The sequence below is a fragment of the Xenopus tropicalis genome, chromosome 5 (genome assembly GCF_000004195.4).
Source record: "Xenopus tropicalis strain Nigerian chromosome 5, UCB_Xtro_10.0, whole genome shotgun sequence".
Taxonomy (NCBI): Eukaryota; Metazoa; Chordata; class Amphibia; order Anura; family Pipidae; genus Xenopus; species Xenopus tropicalis.
In genome coordinates, this window is record NC_030681.2 from 17,774,469 (window position 1) to 17,783,211 (window position 8,743).

The 8,743-nt window shown below is 43.3% G+C and overlaps 1 long non-coding RNA gene across 1 annotated transcript; it reads right to left on the reverse strand.

Moving 5' to 3' along the window:
* Positions 1-4,827: 4,827 nt before the first annotated feature.
* LOC116410900 lies at positions 4,828-8,198 on the reverse strand. Its single transcript, XR_004222721.1, has 2 exons — positions 7,943-8,198; positions 4,828-5,493 (listed from the first exon to the last, which is right to left on the reverse strand). It is a non-coding gene; the product is annotated as an uncharacterized LOC116410900 (long non-coding RNA).
* Positions 8,199-8,743: the final 545 nt, after the last annotated feature.

An 8,743-nucleotide genomic window follows, 5' to 3' on the forward strand; every position in this document is an offset into this window, starting at 1 on the left:
AGGGGTGTAACAATAGGGAGAGCAGACCCTGCCTCTGCTGTGGGGGCTAGGTAGGAGTGCATTGGGGCACAGTGAACCCCTAAAAGATTTGAAAACAGGAGTCATGAAAGTAAAAAATAGAAGTAATCTTCCATGGGTTATGGGGGACCATAAAAAAGAGTTAGCAGTGTGACCTAGCAGTTGCATAATATATATATAGTATATACTATTTATTAAACCTTCATCATTTGTTTCTGTTAATAATGAGGAACTATTACTATGCGTATGATTAATATTATACAAGAACAACAGAAGAGATGAATCAGCTGAGGATTCTACCAATACTACTGCTTCTCGTAAACATCACTTTACACCACTGTAGTGGACGGGAACTGCGCGTAAAACTGAGAGAGCATTTTAACTATTTGAAGGGTGAATCATCTTTCATTACGTGAAACCCTTTCCTCTACTCATCAGAAATAGTTGTGTTTTCCTCTGTTCCATAAGCAGTTTTATTGTCACTCACAACAAGGAGTTTACTGATAACTTTGTCTACTTACATGACTTCAGCTTAGGGGCAATGTTAGCCATGATGACAGCAAATAATTATGTGGGAAAAAACTGTAGCCTAGAATAATAGTAGTATTTTCTAAGTCAATTTAACCAGCAGAGTCACCTTACTGGGACAATGCCTCGACATACAATGTGTGTTATTTGAGAGATAGGCCAAAGAGACAGTGGTAATATTACCATTCTCTCCCCCATAAGGCCCATTGGGGATATTGAGCCATGATGCGAACTGTGGTACACGCTGTGGTGTTGGAACACAGGGGGTAGGGTGGGTCTGTGAAAATAGTTATTTACCAGATATTTAATGATTAAGTGACTTGAAGTCTTCAACATCCCAAAATGTTTATGGGAAGAGATCTTGCTTTAACACAAATGCCAATATTTAATGATTCTTCTTGACCTGTTGGGTTATACTGTGTTACTGCCAGGGAGAGAGTGAAAGCTAGTGGAGAAAGAGATATCAGTTATAATTACAATTATTGTTACGCTAAGGGGCAGATTCATCAAAGTAAGAGTCGAATCCCGAAATGGGTAAAATTTGGATTAGATACGAAAATTTCTGATGATGGAAAATGTCACGAATATGCTTACGAAAAAAATCATAATAGTCACGATAATATCGTATTGGCGATCCGAAAGTCACGAAATTTTTGTATCCAAACGATCGTAAGCGGCGGGAAAACCTTTCTGACTTTGATCCTTCTGTGCATGATTTTGGAAGCCTCCCATAGGGCTCAATGGCACTCTGCAGCTCCAACCCGGCCCAAGGAAAGCCTCCCATAGGGCTCAATGGCACTCTGCAGCTCCAACCCGGCCCAAGGAAAGTCTCCCATAGGGCTCAATGGCACTCTGCAGCTCCAACCTGGCCCAAGGAAAGCCTCCCATAGGGCTCAATGGCACTCTGCAGCTCCAACCCGACCCAAGGAAAGCCTCCCATAGGGCTCAATGGCACTCTGCAGCTCCAACCCGGCCCAAGGAAAGCCTCCCATAGGGCTCAATGGCACTCTGCAGCTCCAACCCGGCCCAAGGAAAGCCTCCCATAGGGCTCAATGGCACTCTGCAGCTCCAACCCGGCCCAAGGAAAGTCTCCCATAGGGCTCAATGGCACTCTGCAGCTCCAACCCGGCCCAAGGAAAGTCTCCCATAGGGCTCAATGGCACTCTGCAGCTCCAACCCGGCCCAAGGAAAGTCTCCCATAGGGCTCAATGGCACTCTGCAGCTCCAACCCGGCCCAAGGAAAGTCTCCCATAGGGCTCAATGGCACTCTGCAGCTCCAACCCGGCCCAAGGAAAGTCTCCCATAGGGCTCAATGGCACTCTGCAGCTCCAACCCGGCCCAAGGAAAGTCTCCCATAGGGCTCAATCATAGAATCCATCTATTTGGTAACCAATCAGATGCATACTTTCAATCACTGGACCAGTAAATGCTATTTGCTGGTTAGTTGCTATGGGTTTATAGACAAGTAGCAAACATAAGACAGTTTATTACATTACTCCTTATTAAGACGCAGGGAGACTGGGCCATCATCAGGATAATAGGACTAATGTAAAACTGTTAAATCAACTACAGCAATCAGTGGGACTGAGAGAGTGAAGGTTTTTTTTTAAATATTTTTTTCCTGATTCGCTGCATTTTTCTCTTCATTATATTATATAACACTACGAATATTTCAGATATCAGTTGACATCATGGATATGGTTTGTGTCTCACACGTCATCCATATCTGATGCCAGCAACCAGCAGACCAAAGCCTGAAAATTACATCTTTGTTGTGCTCCTGATGTAGGAATAAGATAGTCACACAAGCATTGCCTTTCTCATTCCTTTGGTTTTATTCCATTCTCAGAGCTCAGCTGAGCAAGAAGAATGGGAAGAAAATATATACATTGTATGTAGAACTGACAGATCTCCTCTTTTTCTCCACCCATGGAATGTTCTCTGTAATAATAAAACAGAACCTTGTACTTGATCCCAACTAAGATATCATTTATTATTTTTGGTGGCAAAACAATCCTACTTGGTTTATTTAATGTTTAAATAATATTTCAGTAGACCCTATATTGAGAAAACCCCGATTGGCCAGGTTAAAAGATTTTGAGCAAAATCTACTTTCAGGGCTGAATCAGCAGAAGGCGGTAGAATTCCTATGGTTCTAACTCCATATCTGACAATTCAGCCCTGAACATCTGTGGAGGGTGGGAAAGATCTTTTGTGCGACCAATGGTTGCACAAAAGATCGAAAATCGCTACATGCATGGCCACCTTTAGACAAGAAACTTTAAAAGCCAGGGGAATGGCAATATAGTGATAGGAATCAATGGAGAGGGGGTCCAAAGCTGGGTATCTCCTGGTGAACTCAGGGGAGTTCAGAAGATTCACCCAGTTATCACCCAATTGAGTTTTGGGTGATAATTTGATTTAACAGCCCCATCAGGTCACAGTCAATTGCTTTTGAGCAGAAGATTATATTGGCCAACACTTTCCAGTGCGTCAAATGGGAGTCATTGGTCAAGGAACCTCTTTCTATTTCTGTTCCTGTTAGCCAACCAATCAGATAAGACATTTATATTTGTAAACAAACAGCACATGAAAACTGATTGTTTGGTTTATTAGTTAACTGATAAGACAGAGGGTATTCTTTATTAGGGCTCTGGCACACGGGGAGATTAGTCGCCCGCAACAAATCTCCCTGTTCGTGGGCACTGAAATCGCGCATTTTCGCCAGTGGGATGGCATTTCAGGGAGATAAGTCCCCCGCGAACAGGGAGATTTGTTGCAGGCGACTAATCTCCCCGTGTGCCAGAGCCCTTACATGCAAGGCAGGGTGCAAAGTGCTAAAACTGGGTGCAAGGTAGGGAACAAAGCATTAAAGATGGGTGCCATTCTCCATATTGTCTGCATTTTGTGCCTTGTCCAGCGCAGAAGTATTGCCACATGTCTTTGTATTTCAAAACAGAGTACAAAGACCTGCATTTACCCCATTAAGATAGTGCTGCTTGTGTTCGGCCCATAAGCATCCCCCCTACCCATCCCCTAACATGCATGAAATCCAGATGCACAAGTTAGGGAGAGGTGGCTAACTGAAATAGTTAATCACATAGTTGTTACAGGTTGTTCTACTTTAAATACAGTGTACAGCTACACAATGGCCGCCCAGTTTTAGGCCCATGGTCCAGTAGTGCCCTTCCATGGTCCTTCCGGAATCTGGAAAGTGATGGACAGCACTGAGCTACAGCTAAATGAGATACAGGTAATGGGTGAGAGATAAAAGTCAGTATACATTATTATGCTAGGTGCACTTTCCATGCACAAGTTGCTAATCTGAAGAAATCAATGAAGGGGTAAAGGGACAGTTATCTCTGTAACATTAAGAGATAAGAAAGCAATAAAGATTTTGCAATATTTACCTAGGTTGTCTGTTTTCTTTGCTTGCCATGCAAATATACTCCTTTGTGGCTCTATGTTATTAAGATAGAATCTCTTTCAATAGGTTACTAAATGAAAACAGGCATATATTATTTTAAGGCACTGCTCATATCTAGTATGTTCCATTCACTAACTTATTTTATATAACACGTTCAAACAGAATCATGGAAAAGGGGGTGGAACTTGTTTTGCCAAAGGCACAGTCCAGCATTAAATGAGAAAGAGACAGTCACCCGGCGTACAATTCCAAGAGTCAAAGCTGCTCAGAATGTAGGCTCTAGCCTTCTTCTGAATGCAAGCATAGGGAGCACTCACCGGATAGATTCCGCGTCCCCAGTGTCCCGTGCTAACACATCCAAATACGCCCCCGATCCAGGCAGAAAAAAGCTGCAAAAAGGAATGTGATAGGATGGAGCACGCCAGGACTACTGTATTAAATCAAAATAAAATAATCATTCTTTATTTGTAGCTTCCATTAAAAACATGATACAAAAATAGCAGAACTAGAACTCCTCTAGCCTTCTTCTGGATTGTTCTCATTTATGGATTTACCCCTGTCTCATGTGGGTTCATCTAAGGCAGAGAACCCCAACCAGTGGCTCGGGGGCAACATGTTGCTCCCCAACCCCTTGGATGTTGCTCCCAGTGCCGCCAAACCAGGTAGTTATTTTTGAATTCCTGACTTGGGGGCAAGTTTTGGTTGAATAAAAACAAGATTTCCTACCAAATAAAGCCCCCTGTAAGCTGATAGTGTGCATAGAGGCTCCCTAATAGCCAATCACAGCCCTTATTTGGCTCCTCCATGAACTTTTATGGTGCTTGTGTTGCTCCCCAAGTCTTTTTACATTTGACTGTGGCTCACGAGTAAGAAAGGTTGGGGATCCCTGATCTAAGGTTTCTTCCCAGGGCTCATTACTCACATGGGTCTCCCACTCCAGCTTCTGGACTACATCCTTCTCTTTCATTGAGGGGTTCCAAAAAAAGAAATGTTGACTCATTATCTCTCCACTTGTCATTAGTGGACTGTCCTAGTCCACTGTCCTAGTATTCTTCTACCTTCTGCCTCTGGCACATGGTTATTTGTTAGGTATGGATCTTCCTAAACACTTAAACATTAGGAAATCCCTATGTAGCCCCCAGAGAAGCTAGCAGTGACACCTTAATACCTGCAGATGAGCAATGGAAAATCATTGAGCAAGGTCATACTATTTCACCAAATGGTACCAAAAACAGTAACTTAGATTTGCATATTGTCCAGTTTATACATTGATTCTGCTTACATTTAGAATAAACAATTTTCTTCCAAGCAGGATTTCGGTAGTGTACGTCACAATGTATAGCTTTACAGCAAATTGCATGACAATGAGCAGGCAGCAGGTTTCATTTGGTGTCATTTTGGCAGGCATTTCGCTGGTTTCCCTCCTGATCTCAGTAACAATAGCCGGCCAGGGTCTCGTTTAGCCCATTTCCTGTAGAAAAGATCATCATCGCAAGTTTCCCACACTTATTCTTTAAATCCTGAAATGAAATCACAACAACAACAGGAGTAAAAACAATGTCAGCCTTCCATGCACGTAAAAAAACACTTCCTAGCAATGAATGTTCAAAGAAAAATGATGTTGGGAATTGAAAGAAAAAGGGGACGTGGCTATTAACAGGCAATCTTGTTATGAATCTTTCAGTATGGGCACAGGAAAGCTCTCTGAACAGAAACAGCAACCATAACTAGAAATGTACAGTGGTCGGATGATTTTCTAACTAGCGGTGGTGGGGCCCAGGCACATTAGCTTATGTGGGGTCGGGTTATTTGTAAGCCATCTTGCAAAACTGTTACTGAACTTCTATCTTTGCCCATAGACTAGTCCACATTTCCAGCTCTTTCTCCAGACTGTATGTAGACAAATCAAGACCTTAGGTACAGTAGAAATTTGATCAAAATGGGAAAACTGCTCTTGTACCTACACATAGGGGCACATTTACTAATCCACGAATCCGAATCCCGAATGGAAAAAAATCGGATTGGAAACGAAAATTTTGCAACTTTTTCGTCGCCGTCGTGTTTTTTTCGCATTTTGCGAAATTTTTTCGTTGCCATTGCACAACCATGGGGGTGCGGGGAATCTGTAAGTGACACTAAGGGACACACTCTTGCACCCCTTAAAGCTCCTGCACTTGCATCCCTGGGCTGGGGGAAGAAAATGAGTCATTTATCATGTGCAAAAAATTGGTGTAACAGGTTTGCCCCTGTGCACATTGATGAATTGCCACAGGTCTCTGCACTCCCATAATTTTATGAACTGAGAGAGGAGGCATGTAAGTGTAGGGGTTTACCAAAACAGGCCCCTAGGACAGGAACCCCTAGGACAGGCCACAGGGTGGTGATAGTTAACAGGGACACTGGGATGACTGGGTTGTTAAACAGTTAACAGGGTGGATACCTGCAGTTTGGGTTATGGCCACAGGGTGGTGCATAGGCCCATATAAGGGGATGCAGCCATGTGCTGTTAGGTCAGACATTTTGGGGACTGCTCCAGGTAGGAGTACCCCAGGTACAGCTTAGTGTTAGAAGTTCTATAATAGATTGCTCTAGGAGTAATATGTAGGACACCAGGATTTTAGCATGGGCGGACATTGCCCCTCCAGGAGTGGTAGTGAGGTTAAGACCTCCCGGCATTACATCAGCCGGAGTGCAGGGCCATAAGTGGTTAGGTAGGTGGACAAGGTCACCGCTAGCCCAGGAGGCTGGATCTGAGGGGGCTTAGGTGTGAGTACCGGGGTGGGCTGCCTGTGGTGATGCTGCCTAGCGCGAGTACCGGGAAGGACCCCAAGAGGGGGTGCCTTCTGGCGTGAGTACCGGGGAGATCACCTAGAAGGAGACACTTGGCGTGAGTACCGTGAGTTGCCCAACAGGAAAAGGCTCTCAATGAGTAGTACGGAGGTAAAGCCCTGCATGCTGTGTATCAATATATGTGCCACTCCTGGAGAGGTTCTGCCCTAATAAACGATTCATCTAATTCATCATACTCCTTGTGTATCTGACTATTTCCTGCACTAAGGATCACCTACCTGCCGGTAAGCAACTACCCCAGGGAGGGGCAAGGTACTGGGGGCTGTGTGTGGATCCCAAGCAGAGGTACTAGTGACTGTTAAGTTTCCCAGGGGGTGGATTATAGTTTCACCACACCATCCCTGGGTGGAGGCACGCCATTTAGGGGAGAAATCCCTGTTAACCCCCATAGTAAGCGGGGGCTCAGGACTCCTGTAGCGCCAAGTAAAGATAAGTCAGCAGGTAGTGCCACAACCGTTTATAAAGTGGGCTACATAAGTGATCCCCCCTTGCTCCTTACCCATCTCCTAACTTGCACATACGAAAGGAGTTCCCGCAGACACAGACCTCATAGGGCCCCTGTATTTATCTCCTACCCTATGGCAGTCAGTAGTGATGAGTGAATATTTTTTGCCAGGCATGAATTTGCTGCAAAATATCACATTTTGCCATTGGCGAAAATGCAGAAAAAAATTGCTATGACAAAAATTCAGAGGGTGAATAAAAAGCGTGGTCATGTCAAAAAAAGGTGTGCCATTTCACAAATTTTTCTCTGTTTTGTGAATATTGTGATGGAACGGAACACGAAAAATTAGTTCATCGCTATCAGCCAGTAGGGCAGTGCTACCCTGCCCACTCTGGAGCTGCACCCTAAGCCTTGTGCCATATTTTTTTATATAGCACCAGGGGCAGAGAGCAGCCAGACCCTGGGCACAAGTGTTTTTTAAATGAGCACTAAGTAAATGTCCCCTTTAGAATATATTAGAAGCAGCTTAGTACACAATTTAAAATGCACACGTTGCAAGAGTATACACCAATCATTGACAATAATCAAAAAGACAAAGTCATCAAAAGAAAATTGTTTACTTAGCTCTGAAATTACTGTGTAATTTTGCATATTGTTGGGGGAAAATGTTGTACCTTCCTTCTGGAAATAAAAGTCATTTCTGTGCCTGTGTGGGGAAGTGTATTTCCTGATTCTCAAATGACTATTCAGCTTTCTCTTCTGGTTTGTCTTCTTTTTTACTTTAGTTGTTTTTCAGGGATTGCCCCCAGAGTCAGGGAAGGGTCTGACAAACACATGGCAGGATCAGTTACACTCCATGATTTGTGCAACAATCACCACTATTCTACCCTGGCAGCAATTTGTGCACCCCAAAAGGGAACCAAAATCTGTTAAAGAGCCCCACACAACACAGAAACCCCTAATATACCTATCCCTGTAATCTGTTCCTTCAAAAAGTATGAATAAATACCATTTTTATATGCTGAAATCCAGCTGCAAAACAGATCTCTTTCTGCATCATTTGAAATCCTGGCAGGGGAGGAGGGACTAAAACATTGATGTTACAAATTGTACAAAGCTTACAGACAGCATGCAGGAACTACATAACCCACAATGCATTGTTGGGGAGTGTTATATTTTATTTGAGTCTCAAAGTAGCCAGCCAGATCAGCAGGGGAACAGGGGTCGGAGCTTAGAGAACTGTTCTAAACCATATTATTACATTAAAAATCATGAAAAGGCTGCATATTTTTTAATTAATTTATATTGCAAAGTTGCTTGAAATTATGTTTACTTTTCAAAAAGTTGTGTTTGGATGGAGTTTCCATTTAGTATTGAGTTTTATATCACAGACTGCAAACTGGCACAAACTATAGAAATAACAATCTTCTCTCCACTGGGGTTGGGTTGCTAATGCATTTTGTGGGCTTGCAAAA